The following is a 15925-nucleotide window of genomic DNA, read 5'->3' on the forward strand; positions in this document are numbered from 1 at the left end:
TCTGAGTCTCTTGCTCTGTCAGGGAGGAGGGGAAGCCGGGAGGAAGCACCTGACCCAAACTAACCAAAGAGGTATTCCATACCACAGCATGTCATATCCAGGATGTAGAACTGGGGGCAGTTACCCAGAAGGGCTAGATCATTGCTTGGGTTGGGTTGGGTATATGTCAGCGGGCGGTGAGCTGACCTATATTCTCTTCCCTTGTTATTTCCCTTATCATTATTATTACTGGTGGTAGCAGTAGTGATTTGTGTTATACCTTAGTTACTGGACTGTTCTTATCTCAACCCATGGGAACTACATTCTTTCAATTCTCCTCCCCATCCCTTTGGGAGCTGGGGGAGGAAGGTGGTGGAGTGAGTGAACGGCTGTGTGGTTTCTGGGTTGCTGGCTGGGCTTAAACCATAACAGATGGGTAATTAAAGACATGGCATGTCTTAAGCTGTCAACCTAAGCTTTCTCTGTAGTCTGTGGGAGGGAGAGGCATCTTCAGTGAGTAATTCTTCCCTCCCGCTAGAGAAGTCTATCATTAGATGCCAAGATTGTCCCCAGAAAATTTTGTCTGCTCATTGATGCAGAGCCACTAATTACCAAGGGCCTGAATCTGGTGACTGGGTGAAGGACACTATCCCATTCTGGAAATTGTTGAGCGTTGTGCTACCAATGGGACAGAGCCATGGTCTTAGATAAGTCAGCAAAAATTCAGTTGTGCTTGGAGTCTGGAGACTCTTGTCTGACTTCTGATTAAGGTTAACACAGTAGTTGCCATGAAAAAGCGTATAGCAACCCACAGGTACCACATTGGCAAAAGACTGTGCTATTAAAAATATCAGTGAATGATGAATGAAATTAAAATTTGACCTTTCAGGATGACTGTCTTAAATTACCCTATGAAAAATGCTTCTCAAATGTTAGTAGGATTAAATATTTTGTATTCCTTCCTTTGCAAACTTTTTTGGTAGTGATCTGGTAAAAGTTACTTTTAGAAAAGATTGTCTTAATGAAGTTTCACGTAAAAAAAAACTAAACCTGATTTTATATTTGTGTTTGACTTTCATGTTATTTAACGGGGGGGGGGTTGTGTTTGTTTTTGTTTGGGTTTTTTTAGGTTACTATAATGTGAAAATAACACCTCAAAATGAAGATTAAGCATTCAGAAAATGAAATTAAATAACTGCCCTTTTCAATATCACTTGTCTGTAATTGGGGGTTTTTTATAGATTTTGCTTATCTGAAATAAAAATTTTCCAAGCATTTTCTCTCTGTTAAAAACTTTGATGGTTCTGATGTCCTTTGTAGACTTTAAAGGACCACTGCATAGCCTAGAAAATTGTAGAAGAACATTTTAAGACAGACTGATGGTGGGTGGATCAATAGAAATGCAAAATATTTCAATCATTGCTTTAGTTAACACCCTTGGTTAATATAATTATGAGATTACCGTTAAGGGATAAATTCAATTCTGAAATGAATGTTAAGGTAGGTGACAGAGTGTAAGTTAGTCAATGACAGATCTGGCTAAATAGCACTCAATGAATAATATATATGACTTGAACTCTCTTGAATACATAATGTAGGGAATATTCTATTAAATTATTTATCCTGTCAGAAAGCAGGTACATGTGCCAAATTTGCAGCAGTTGCCTGAAAGGACTCAGTTGCTGTGATACAAAGAAGTGAGACTCCTAGGGTACAAACATTTCTCACTGGAGAACCAGAGAGGAGCTGTGAGAAGTTGATGTGTTGGGGTGATTTAGGAGGAAAGGACTAATGATCTAAGGGATAATATAAAGTGCCCTCCCACCCATTAAAATATGCACTTGTAAAAGAGCCCACATAATTTGATACTTCTTCAAATATGAGAAATTATCTTCAGTAAAATCTGTTTCAGTATTGAAATACTAAAAGCATATATATTAATGTGACTTCATTTTATAATGTGAACACAGAAAAAATATAAAAAATTATATTTAGCTTGAAAATTTTAGAAAACTATGTGGTAATTTAGACACCCAAATCACATAAAATTCTGATGGATTTGGATGCTTCAATCTCTTAGCCTTTTTAGCTTTTTTTTTTCCCCCAAATTAGCATTAATCTTCATTTGGTATCTAAAAAATGCCATCATTCTTTGAAATCCCAGCTCCAGACTTGTTTAATGAAGCACGGCTGAATGTTTGGTTACTACTGCAGTCATCCAAAAGCTAATGAGATTTCAGGTCTACTGTCCAGATCCCATTCAGAATCACCTCCTGTGGTACAATTTTATCTTACTTTCTAGCACACGTATCCATCCCTCCAACATAGGAAAATCGATAAATATAATAACTGATAAGAAGAATAATCACTTTGCTATACTAAGGCTGGTTGAAAGACACAAAACCTCTTCCATGTAAACCGCCTCAAGATTTCGTCTACCAAGTTAAGACCAAATCTGATCCATCAACTGAAAAGGCAAAGGCTCTATCACAGTGCCTGGGAAAGGTAGCAGGAAAGCCATCATTCTTGCATAACAAAGTAACAAAGGCTAAATAAATAATGCCTCTTACACGGAAAACTAGATTTTAATTAAAAACAGCTTTTCTCAAACAAAAAATGTTCTCAGAACTTTGGATTGTTCAGTTTTTTGAATATGAAAACATTTAAGATGTGATTGAAAATACTGCCATCTTCATCACTCTATTGCACTGGGTTTTTTTTCTTTTTAAGAAGTAAATATTTTTCATTATGAGTGCAATGATTTAAAATTTCATTTACTTCAGAATCTTCTCAGGTAAAAAGAACCACATTGTAGAAAAGATATCATGCATCAGACCCTCCGGAGTACAGCAGGAGAAGTTTGACTTAAAACTCTGGATGTTGAGTACATTTTGCAGTTATTGAAGGAGCATTAAATGCATCTGGTCCAGTTTAGCTCTGCTTCACTGTTTCTAGTTTGCTAGGAGAATTACAATAAAATGAGAAATGTTATGCATAACATTACGTATAACAAATCTGTTTAAGTCCTACAGCCACCTCATGGAATTGAGGGACATATCTGTCTCATGGCAGAAAGGTTTAAGTTTGATTTGCACTGCAAAGACTATCCACCAAACTCAATCAAATTACTAGGAGTATCATCACTGGTAATTGATGAGGTAACAATTACATCACAAATAAATCGTCTAATTGACAAGCAGCATAGTGTTGGGAACATCACAAAGACTTGAGATTTAGATTTGACAATGGAGGACTGCAGACATAGGACAGAGTTTGCAAAGTGCTGCAGGATTTCCTTTTATGACAGTTGTTTTATTTTTTCACCATTTCTGTGTGGATGTGTGTGTGGTAAAAAAACTGTAAGAATTTACTTCTGCTTTCTGTCTATTAATTTACCTCTTTCAGGACTCTACGCAGTTTAAAAGCACCTTCAATTTACATCCTCTAGTAGACAACTGAAAGACAAAGGCTCATGTTTCAGTGTGTTAGGGACTTTTATACCATTGTGAAGGGAAGGTTTGTGGCTTTCCAAAGTAAAAAAAATACATCACCTGCTTCACTTCTGGTGAATGGGCTTGCTCAGATCACCATTTGGTTCTGAAGGCAAAATACAAACCATTCGCGTTATTCTCAGTAGTGCCTACTGTAACATAAATAAATAGATTTAGGAGCCTGAACTGCCAAATGGAATCTGGAAAACTGTTAGACCTGTTGCACTGTCTTAGTCCTTCCTAGTCCTTCTAGGATTGTTCTTTGTGGTATGTTTTCCTGAACATTGTCCAGTAGTCCCCATTCATCTAACCTATGAATACTGAGAAAAGGAACTGGCACAGTGGAGAGGTTCAGTAAAGCCATGAAAAGGGCCCAGATTCTGGCTTTACTTTTTATTTAGGTGAGGTAGAATTTGGATTCATGGGATGCACTTTCTCTGCAGTAATTGGCTATGTAAGTACCTTTGTTCAGCAACAAATGCAAGTAGATTTACTTATTTTTTTTCATAAAGATCAACTGACTCTCCACTTGACATAGTTTAACAGCTTGACTTGGAACTGACATGCCCTTGGATGTGATGCCATTCAACAGTGTAGAGTTATATATACTCCAAAAGATTAATTCATATAATCTGAGGCAGGATAAAGAGTGGCAAATACATTAGAGGGAGTGATTTTATTTCTTGTTAATGTTAGGCAAAGATAGACAATGGTAGAATACCAGGTTTTATAACTGAGATGTAGAAAATATCCATTGCAGAATGATATTCTTAACAAAATACTTAATAGAATTATTATTTTTTTTTCTTCATTTTCTTTTCTGAACAAAAGTAGAAGACTTTCAGTAAATGTCGGAAGGAAACGTCAATTGAGTTGATGCCGTTCCTCACTTTCATTTGTTGTTTTCAATTACAGTTCATTATTTTTTAATTTACAAGGAAAAGCAAAGAAGAAATTTATAAAAAAAATCCCAAACTTTGGGCTATGATTGTTTTCTAGCTTCCAGTTTTTGATTCTGATATAGGTGTTCTCCTGCTCCGTTTCATTTGATCACCAAAGACACCATGTTTGTCTACATCACCAACTGGTATAGCACAAGGGTGGGAAGAGAAGATTTCATTTTGCTTTGATACATTATGGTATCTGCATTGGGTATCTGCATTGTGGACAAATCTTTGACAGCAGTGATGACCTCAGAGAAAGGTAATGGTTTACAGGGTGATGCATTCCCATTGCAAATGGGAATCACTTGATGTTACTTCTATGCATGAATTCATCTGTGGTTACACTATGAGGGAAGCCACATACAGAGTATGCACATAGGTCAAAGTCACACCTAAACCCAAAACTTCCAGGGCACCAAATGAGAAATGCAGGCATGCCTAAGGTTTCTTGGAAAAGTGCCACCCTGAATTGCTATGAAACTCTTTTTCATGAGTTAGACAATTGAGGATGCTATGGAAATACTTAAAAAGTCTCCAAAAGACACATCAAGGTATGGTTATAGTGATCAAACTTAGATACATTAGAATTGCTCTTTCTAGACTCTGTGGCTTAGCTGTAGATGACTCTTACCTAAGTCCATACCATCTATTTGCATAGCAACAGTTAGTGTATGGACAATGTAGCTTTTGATAGACACATTTAGGGAGTTTCGAGGCAATTTTGCAGAACAATTTGAAAGAAAGAGCATTGTTCTGGGGAAAACTTAAAGCAGCACAAATGGTGTCTTAATTTCCTCTGAAGAAAACACATATTCTTTGATAAGCCAGCATGCCTGGCAGGGCTAGAAAATGTTGCTAAGGAACATGGTGCTGTAGTGAAATTAAGTTAGTTATTCAAAATAATTAGGCTAGGGAGAATGTGTGTTTTTTAAAATTCATAAAATGAAAGTCACAGATTAATAAAAATGACAGTCATGTTTAAAAGGATTGCTAATGTTCAGAGAGGTGGGTCAGATACTCTAAATAAAAAGGGCTGTGAAAGCAATTCAAACTGATAATGAGCTGAATTCCTTTGGAAGAGAATTTAGAAGGTAAATTTGTCTCACTTAACTTTAGAAATTAAGCTAAAGACAAGCATAGGTTAGCTGTCTGGGTTCCTCGTATAGTCTGTAGAGATAAACAGGTATCTTCAGAGATTCAATCTTAATAATTTCTCTAAGGAATCCAGCATCTATTTTTAAAGTTAGATAATGGGAATACTTCTTACATACACAGAGGAAGTCTGAGAAGAAAGACGATTCCATACCTGCGTGTAAAACATGTGTAGTTTTATTCTTTGTCACTTATTTTATGCTACTGCTGTTCTGCTTGGGGAATCCAGAAGTAAGTTTTTCACCTTTTATTATCCCTTTCACAAATTCACCACTTTTTCTGAACTGTAAAGGCACTAAGGTTTTCTTCCTTTATCAGCTGTTATCCCTGGGTATCAGAAAATACGGACAGTAAGATTTGCTCCTTTGGGCTAACTTCTGTCTTCTTATCTACTCAAATTCATCTGGTCTGCTAGACTGAATTGCTTTCATGTAGGCACACTATGTTCATGAAGCAGTCATCATAAAGTACACAGCGGAATTGATGGGGCTTGAGAAGATGTGCGCCAACGATAAATAACATATGATTCAGAAGACCCTCAGAATAACACATATGGGATGCAGAACATGAGTTGATGCCTCTAATAAACTGTGGATCCTTAATAGAGAGATTTCATTCACCTCACAAAGAATTTTTTAGTTGATATCTCATGCAAACAATAAAATCCTTCAGGTATTAAAAAGATTTCTATTGTGCATAAACTAAATGGCAAATGCAGAAGAAATCAAGCAAAAGAAGGGAAATAATGGTCCCATAATGTTGTTTGTGCTGTCATTTAATGTTGACATCTATCTGTCTTAGGTTAATAATAATATATTTTAAGTAATTTCTATGTTTTTGTGGGATAAAACAATACTGATGCTATGAAAATTAATGTAAATTAAAAAAATAGGGGAGGATGTGTAAATAAGCATGGGGTAGAGATTTCATTTTAAAAGGATTGACATCTTTATTAAATGCTCCATCACATATTCCATTAACATTTGCACCTTTTCCATTTGCCAGTCTGCTGTGTAGGGTAAAATATTGGTAATTCTTGGGTTTTATCCCAATTTTATTAGATGTATTTTTCTCCATTTCTGCTGCTGCCGTCTGTCATTAGCTTGGCAGGCTGTGCTTTAGTGCCTTTTTCTCTTCCTGTCCTGTCTCTCACAGCAGCTGCAGCAAAGAGTTAAACTTGGCAGCTGCACATTCCAGAAGCTAAATTCTTGGCTATATATTTCACTAGTAGTCTTCATTTTTAAAACTGGCCTCACATGATAGTCAACTTCTCTACAAAGTAGGTGTGGAGGTCAGATTGGTACCAATGCAACTGTCAACGTTTGCCTTTTGAGTAGTCATATCTACTTGATAATGGATATCCTGTTCCTGCTCTGCAGTACCCATGCATTACTTCACAGCACAGAAGACCTGAAAGTAAATACAGCTGTTTGCCAAGAAAAACATGCCAGTATTTTTCCATATGTCTGTTTCTGTACTGTAGATGTGGATGTAGCTAGGCACATTCAATCACATATAACTTGAACCATAGAGAAGAGACACGGCAGCAAACAGCTTATTCTTTTATACGTTGTACTTCCCAAAAGCTTGATTTATAAAGATAATAGTAAAGGAATGTTGACAGATTATATAGATAGTCAAAGACAAACAGCATAAATACAGAAATAGATAAAGGTAGACAATAACGCATAGATGAATACAACACTGAAAATGGGATTTGTAGTAGCAAGTAGACCAAGTTCTTTTAAAGCACATTTCAATTCTTTTCAAATGAGAGTGTGAGAAACATAATAAGTAAAAGCTCAGTATGATGGTAGTAACTAGTGAAAATTCAGTAAGGTAGCAGCAAAATTTAAAAACTTTTAAATAGCTGATTATGGTGAAATGCAACCCAATAATTATAATAATTACTCTCAAATCACAAGTTTTGTCAGGCAAATGCTGCTCTCAATTGGAAATGATGAACTCAGGTGAAACCCTCTAACTCCTATTTGAAATCATCTGAAGTGGAAAAGAAAGGATAGGAGTGCTGTCAAAACATCCTTAGAACCTCACTCCTTCAGAGGAAAAGTCAAAGAGTACCAGCAGGGGAACCAGCAAAGTTGGGGCATTTTTCTCACTAGGGAAGTGAGGACAAATACAAATGCTGATTCTGGAATCTGTGGAAACACATTCAGAGGAAGCTGTCATATAAATAAAAACATTTCATCACAGTATCGCAGTTTACACAAACCTGATCTCTGGTTGGTTGGTTGGGTACTTTGAGGCATAGAAAAGTCCTAAGAAACTCACTCTTCTCTCTCCCACCTGGATTATGATGTACCACTTTCTCTTTGAGGACTCATTGATTCTTTTTTATTCTTGTATTAAGAGATACTGGAGACCTGGGATCAAATGTAAAATGTTGTTATGCTTATGCTGCTAAAATCTCATACTCTCCAAAAGAAGATAACTGCACCCAAGGTGTTTACTGTGAATTGTCCTTTGGCCATGGCAGCTGTCAAGCTGTGCCAGCAATCGCTGTACTTGTCAGACACTGCCAATGGCACTGGGGACAGGGCTGAAATGTTTCTTGCTCCTCTGCTGTCTTTAATTCACTGTAGACTCACCTATGACAGTGCGCAACATGCTACAGTCACATGCCAGCAAGCCTGTTATCAGAGAGGATAGCTTTGCATCCGAGAGGCAGCTTTGCATAATAAAAGGCTCAATAAGCTGCTGTTTGCTTCATGGGAACTGTATCCTAAGGGGCAAAACCTACATTCAGTTGACATTATTACAGAAAACAAGGGACTACTGGAAGTGGTACTTTTCCTTGAACAGGGCTTTTGTATTTTCATTGAAACAAAAATGAAGAGACCTTTCTAATATTTTTTAAAGAAAATGCATACCTATAAAGTGTGTCCTTACTTGATGATTGAGATGCCAGTCAAGAAGGATGAATGAGATGTTGTGAGACATGGAAGGAGAAGGAAAATGCAAAATATTTTTTAGTTAAAATTGAATTTTATTTCTGAAACCCAACATGAGGGGAAAGTCTCATAAAGCCTTGGTGTTACAATACAGCCATTCCACTCTATTTATTTATCTACTTATCTATCTTATAGTGGGTGGGGTATTACATTCTTCAGGGAACTAACAATTTAGGGATCCTGATGAAGGAAAATAGTAAGATAAAAAGAATGAAGGATAGAATCTCTCAGTTCTGGGAGCTGGATGAGTAACATGATGGGTAGAAGCATGAATTAGAAAAATCTGTGTGTTTGCTAATGTTACTACCAAGCTTCAGAAATCCTTGCTACATAGGCCGAAAAAAACATGAGTACTGGAAAAGGAAATTATCTGTGTTTTGTCATTGGCCTTAAGCTATAAAAAAACATTCTTTTTTTTGGTAAAGAAATGAGTTACTTGGTTTTCAATTACACATAGTGGAAGGAGTGTCGACAGCAGGTCCAGGAAGGTGAGCCTTCCCCTCTCTTTGGCAGTACTGACACCAGATTTGGTCTCTCCAGCACAAGAAAAATATTGGTATTCTGCAGTGAGTCCAGAGCAGGCCACCATGCTGGCCAGATAGCTGGATAGAACACACGGCCCACAGGGAGAGGCTGGAAGAACTGGGTCAGTTCGTCTTGGAAAAGAAAAGGCCCAGCAGAGACCTTAGTGCTCTCTGCAGCTACCTGCTGGGAGGACACAGACAGACACAGATTTTTGTTTTGTTAAAAAAAAGGAGAAATATTTTTGCCATAAAGGGCGTCAAATTCTGGAACACATTGTCTAGAGAGGGTGTGAAGAGAATCTCTGTGGGAGATGTTCAAGACTCAGCGAGACGCAGTCCTGAGAAAACTGCTCTAATTATCTCTGCTTTGAGCAGTGGGTTGGACTAGGTGACCTCTGGAGTCCTCTCTCAACCTAAATTATTCTATGGCTGTATTAAGTAAAATCAGAGTGCTCTTGCTAGAATGTAATGTCTGCCAAACAGTACTCAAAGTGGGGGAGTAAAGCAGGGAAGAAGGAAGGAGAGCTAGAGTTCTATCAGGGCTTAAGCTTTCCTAACCTGATTCATGGCTGCTCTAACTATCCCTCTGTATTCCTCACAGGCTACCCATCCTTGTTTACACCCTCTGCATGCCTCCTTTTTATACTGGAGTTTGTCCAGGAGTTCCTTGTTTATCCGTGTAGGCCTCATGGCTTTCCTGCCCTACTTCCTCTTTGCTGGGATGCATTACTCATGAGCTTGGAGGAGGTGATCCTTGAACATTAACCAGCTTTCATGGGTTCCTCTTCCCTCCAGGGCTTTATCCGCTAGAACTCCACCAATCAGATCCCTCAAGAGACCAAAGTCCACTCTCCTGCAGTCCAGCACATTTATTACAGGAAGAATGTGTAGATATGTGTGCATAAATACACAAGGGATATGTGGACTCTGTGTGTCTTTTTTGCCATTTCTGTACTCCTGCCACATATAGGAAAAATGCTAGAAAAAATTGTACTACACTTGCAAATCACACAGGAAAAATTGGAGAATTTTTTCTTCTGTTTGATTTTAGACTACATATTTTTATTCTGTAACAGTATGGCACAAGAAATCATGACACAGAGGACTGAATGAGATCTGCATCCTACTACTATTGCTGCTGGCTTTATAGTGTTAAAATGTTCCCTGTGATTCTGATAGCTCTGCAGATTGGTGCAGTGCTTTCTGTGGCCAGTATGTAAAACACTGCTGAAAATAAAAAAGTGTCTCCAATAAGAGGTTTTTTTAATAGTTGCGGCAAAGGTATTCACAGTAACTGCACTGCTCCTTTATTTTTTTTTTTTTTGTATGAACTGAACATGTATCTGAGAGGCTATTTCAGCCTATAAGTTTCAAAAAGCTTTAAAGCCCTGGGTCCTTGAAAAGTCCTTAGTCTTGTCTATCTAATGGAAAGCTTACAACTCTTATGAAAGTGGTGTAGCGCATATTGTTTATCCTTGACGTATTTTAGCAAGACTGGACAATATTTGCAAAAAAAAAAAAAACAACAACCGAGCTAACAAAAAAATCATCTGCTTTTATGGCATTGTCTTGACTACCAGGACATTAATAGCCAGTGTAGCTATTGTGGAAAACTTTCAACAGAAAAACCAGCCTTCTGTTAGGAAAGGGCAAACCAGTTTAGAGTAGTGAAGAACACTCACCTTATTGTCTTCCCATACTGCAAAAAAAAAATTATCATCCAAACTTTTATTGAAAATTAAGCATGTTGGGGGTTGGAACTAGATTATCTTAAGCTCCTTACCAACCCTCACTATTCTCTGATTCTGTGACTTGGATTGTCAAAGCATTTATTAGTGAATTGTGGCAATCGTAAGAACAGGATGATATGCAATTCATATATTCCAAACTGACTGTCCTTTCTTATATGAACCTTGGGATACTAAGTATTTCTTGACTGTATTATAGTGATTTTTCTGTTTCTTTACCTTCTGAAAGAGGAAGGTGATGTATTTCTATGCACACAGTATAACACGAATATTCTGTTTTAATAAAGCTTGTTCTAGCATTAGTTTTAGCCACAAAACCTGATCCCCACAAGTCAAATCTCTTCCTGAAGAAGATAGTAAAATGTGTGAGAAATCTCCTGGGAACAAATGCTCTTTAGTTTAACCTTTTCTTTAAGAGATTTAGTATGAATGTTAATGTCCAGCTTTCACTCAACACTTGTTGATTTTAGTTTAATTATACTTTAGTTAGCTTTTTTCAGTATTTTGTACTTCAGTATTTGCGGCTCTGTAAAGAACCCACTAGAAATAGAACTGCAGACAGGAGCTATTAGTCAGGTATGGAAATTCAATTCCTTTGAGCGTGATCCTCCTGCTTAAATTGGATAATCGCAGACATTGTGAAACTGCAGAAAAGGCAATTTCCAGATATGCCCTTTTCAGCAGGGTGAGCTGCCAAATAATTTCAAGAGGGAATTACAATAGCTGCAAGAATTAACTGCAGAGTCATGTAGGCTGCTAAGTGGGGTGCAGTAGGCTAAGATGGATGCAGACTCTTACGTAATTTATATGCAGCCAAGGAGTGAGAAATACCAGACGATGAAGCTTTTCCCACATTATCACTGCAAAGTGGTTGTTTTCTCCTTATCAGAGCTGCCAAAGCAACACAAATTGAGAACTTAAATCTTTTTTTTTTTTTAATTAAAAGGATTCTGTTTAACATATCTGTCTCTTGCCCACTAAGCTATTCATACAGAAGTGAGACTGAGGGCTGAAACAGAGAGCCAAATCAAACAACCTACTCCAGGTATTGAAAGCATCTATAGTAAATGTTAGTAGCTGGTGGCAGGTTCTCTGGTGCATGAGTCTTATGGCTAGCTGAGAAAAGCTGGACCAAAAAAAGCCAGAGAAACTCCTCACAGCTGATGAAAGCAGCATAGGGCTGGCCTATGTTTACCACTTCAAATAGGTCATGCCACACACAACACCCATGTCTTGGAAAAGAGAAAGAGGAAAATGGCAAATGCAGATGTTTGATGCTGTTTTACACTCTTGTTTTGGAAAGAGAATTATGTAAATGCATCTAAATCAAATACCTCAGTCACCCTGAAGGTGCCTGCAGTTAATCTGATATGTGGATGCTGTCCCTTGTTGTGTAACAGGTTTCACCATGCGGAAGTGGCTGCTCTTTCAGTTGTACTCCCAGGTGTCATAACCTTGTCATGTTCCTGAAAACTGGATGTAACAAACCCATGGATTACAGTTGGAGCCTCTCACCTGAATATAAAGTCTGATGTTTTCCTCAGGGACAGATGTAGACAATAAGGTAAGCAGTAGCTCTAGATGCCCTGCAACCTAAAGAAGTGTTAAATTATTTCAGCAAAATACATGCTTCAAAAAACATGCAGTTACAGTCCTAAATAGCTCCATTAATTCTTTTCCCATTTTTTGCAAGCTGGATATCAGACCATTTGTTTTGGACAATATTTGTCTTTTTGCAAGATTCTGGATCTAGAATTAAACAAAAGAGAGAGAGTGGTAATAGTCAAAAGTGTATGGATGACATTCCATTTCCTCATACTGTAATGCTTCCCTATATAATTTCATGTATAAAATTTATATAAGATTACGTTATGAAGCTGGTATATGGGAGTCCCTGGGGAGTGAAAGCAATAGCTCAGGCATTGTTATATGCAAAACCATGAACCTTGTCTGACATCAAAAAGAATAAAAAAATCTTCTAAGAGTATACCAGAGCCAGTCTTTTCCTGTTTATGAAGCACACTTGTACAAGATGTAGCTAACAGTGCTTGTTGCAAAGCTGCTGACAAAAAATTTCTGCTCCCGTGATACTGTGTTTTAGAGATTTACATGACAAGCTAAGGTTAATGTTGCCATGTTCCTGAGGTTTGTGTCAGCATGCTACTTATCTTCTAAGGACACACAGAGCAAATATCATCGATATAACCTGCGTTTTAAGTGTCCCCCTTAAGGGTATCACTTGCAATTGCAGTAATACCTTTCAGCAGGAAGGGGAGGAGTCAACAGTGAAAGACAATGACCCACCAGCAAGCTCATCTACTCAAGAGCAGATAAAGGTGACAACACCACTTTTATCACCACCTCTCAGTTCCCAGCTTCCTAATACAGTTCCCAGCACAGGGATATGAATATTGCTTGTTCCTGCTCTTCTCCTACTACTTCCTCAGCAATATGCTGCATGATATTTTTAGGGTGGATGTGAATGAACTGTATCCATCCCACTCTGAATATCAGCATATGTTCAAGCTGCCTTTCACTAGGTACAAGCTGACGTTTATGTGATACTGCAGCCTCTCTGCTTCTTGCATTTCTTCTTTCTGAGAAGTCATTTTCACACATGGTACATTAGATAGTTCCCTAGGCAGCAGCACAATTGTGTTTTGTTTTCACTTGATCCTTTTTAGGAAGCTCTCTGTGTAGATGAAGGGTTATTTCTTATATCTATGTCTGTAAGTAATCACCTCTCTGAACCTTGCAGCTTTTTTGTGGTGAAAGGAAGTCAAGGGACAGTGAAGGCACACAATAAATGCTGTTTCTAAATCCTGTAGAATTCAAAGCACAAACCCACATAATTTAATGCTGGTAGAAAACTTGGCAGTGGTTTTTAGGTATTATTCAACAGAAGAAGAGAAATTTTATGCTTGACTGCAACAGCACATGCCTGTCTCAATTCCTTATTTTTGGAGGGTCTTCAGTGACAGAGTGGGGCATAATCTAGCCTATTTCAAAATCATAGAATCATAGAATCAACCAGGTTGGAAAAAACCTTTAAGATCATTAAGTCCAACTGTTCCCCAGTACTACCAAGCCCACCACTAAACCATGTCACTGAAAGCAAACTGATCTCCCCTCAAAATCTTCCCTCATGGCCTATCCTCTTCTCCACTCACCATCTCCTTTCATGTCTGCATTGCCACCCCTCTTCTCTGCTTGTCATTTTCCCTCATGGCCACACCACCTCTCCGCTTACACCTTTTGGCCACCCTTTCTCTCCCCTCATCCCTCATGGTCACCCCTCTTCTCCCTTCATCCTTATGGCCTCCCCTCCTTTCCCCTTACCCCTCATGGTAGCACCTCTCTCCCCTTCCCACCTACTAACTGCAGCTCTGCACAAACAAGGAAGAGACCAGGATGCCCCATTTCACCTCAGGTCATTGGGAAGATTTTGCAAGCCAAAATCTCCTGATAATTTCAAGCTCTACACAAACCGTAGAAAATGGAATAGCTGCATCTTCATTTTGGTTATCATGGAACATCTCCTGTAAATGATGCTATGGCAATGTGGTCGGTGGGCTTGCTTTAATGAGAAACAGAAGAGCAATGATGAGAGCGTGTGATGAACTCTCCACAGTCAGTCCCACCAAAGGCAACTGTTCCCAATGGAGCATGTAACTGTATGCTCCTGCATAGTCTTGGCTGCAAAACATGCCATCAGAAAGGGTTTGTATGAAAGGTGAGCAATGGCCATGTGTGTCACATTGGATATAGATTCATAGAATCTACAGGGTTGGAAAGGACCTTAAGATCATCTAGTTCCAACCCCCCTGCCGTGGGCAGGGACACCTCACACTAAACCATGTCACCCAAGGCTCTGTCCAGCCTGGCCTTGAACACGGCCAGGGATGGAACATTCACAGCCTCCCTGGACAACCCATTCCAATGCCTCACCACACTAACAGGAAAGAATTTCTTCCTTATATTCAATCTAAACTTCCCCTGTTTAAGTTTTAACCCGTTACCCCTTGTCGTTTCACTACAGTCCCTAATGAAGAGTCCTTCCCCAGCATCCCTATAGGCCCCCTTCAGATACTGGAAGGCTGCTAGGAGGTCTCCAAGCAGCCTTCTCTTCTCCAGGCTGAACAACCAAAACTTTCTCAGCCTATCTTCATACGGGAGATGCTCCAGTGCCCTGCTCATCCTCGTGGCCCTTCTCTGGACTTGTTCCAACAGTTCCATGTCCTTTTTATGTTGAGGACACCAGAACTGCACACAATACTCCAGGTGAGGTCTCACGAGAGCAAAGTAGAGGGGCAGGATTACCTCCTTCGACCTGCTGGCCATGCTCCTTTTGATGCAGCCCAGGATACAGTTGGTTTTCTGAGCTACAAGCGCACACTGAAGCTGGCTCATGCTCATTTTCTCATTGACCAACACCCCCAAGGCCTTCTCCTTGGGCTGCTCTGAATTTCTTCTTTGCCCAACCTGTAGCTGTGCCTGGGATTGCTCCAACCCAGGTGTAGGACCTTGCACTTGGCATGGTTAAACTTCGTGAGGTTGACATCAGCCCACCTCACAAGCGTGTCAAGGTCCCTCTGGATGGCATTCCTTCCCTCCAGCCTATCAACTGAACCACACAGCTTGGTGTCATTGGCAAACTTGCTGAGGGCACCCTCAATCCCACTGTCCATGTCAGCTATGAAGATGTTGAACAAGACCGGTCCCAACACCGATCCCTGAGGGACATCACTCGTTACTGGTCTGCAGCCGGACATTGAGCCATTGACCACAACTCTCTTTGCGTGCGGCCATCTAGCCAGTTCTTTATCCACCAATATGAGATCATGGATATTCTTACGTGAAAATGTATAAGCTTCAAATCTGATCATCTTCCCTTCAGTAAAGCAGTGGACCCATATTTTATCATGTTAAGGGTATTTTCCACTAATACTTTTCCTCAATACTTTTTTCTTGATGAACTTGATGGTTCCTTTTTTGTTAATTAGGCGTATTGTTTTATCTCCGTCAGAACAAGCAGTCAGCATGGGTGTTGGCCGAACATTACAATGACAAAAATGCTTCTGCTAATGTCTTTGAAAAACAGCTTTGGAAATGATT

Source organism: Pezoporus wallicus, unplaced genomic scaffold, assembly GCF_028554395.1.
Source record: "Pezoporus wallicus isolate ANWC-B61680 ecotype Strahan unplaced genomic scaffold, APGP_CSIRO_Pwel_v1 contig_161, whole genome shotgun sequence".
Taxonomy (NCBI): domain Eukaryota; kingdom Metazoa; phylum Chordata; class Aves; order Psittaciformes; family Psittacidae; genus Pezoporus; species Pezoporus wallicus.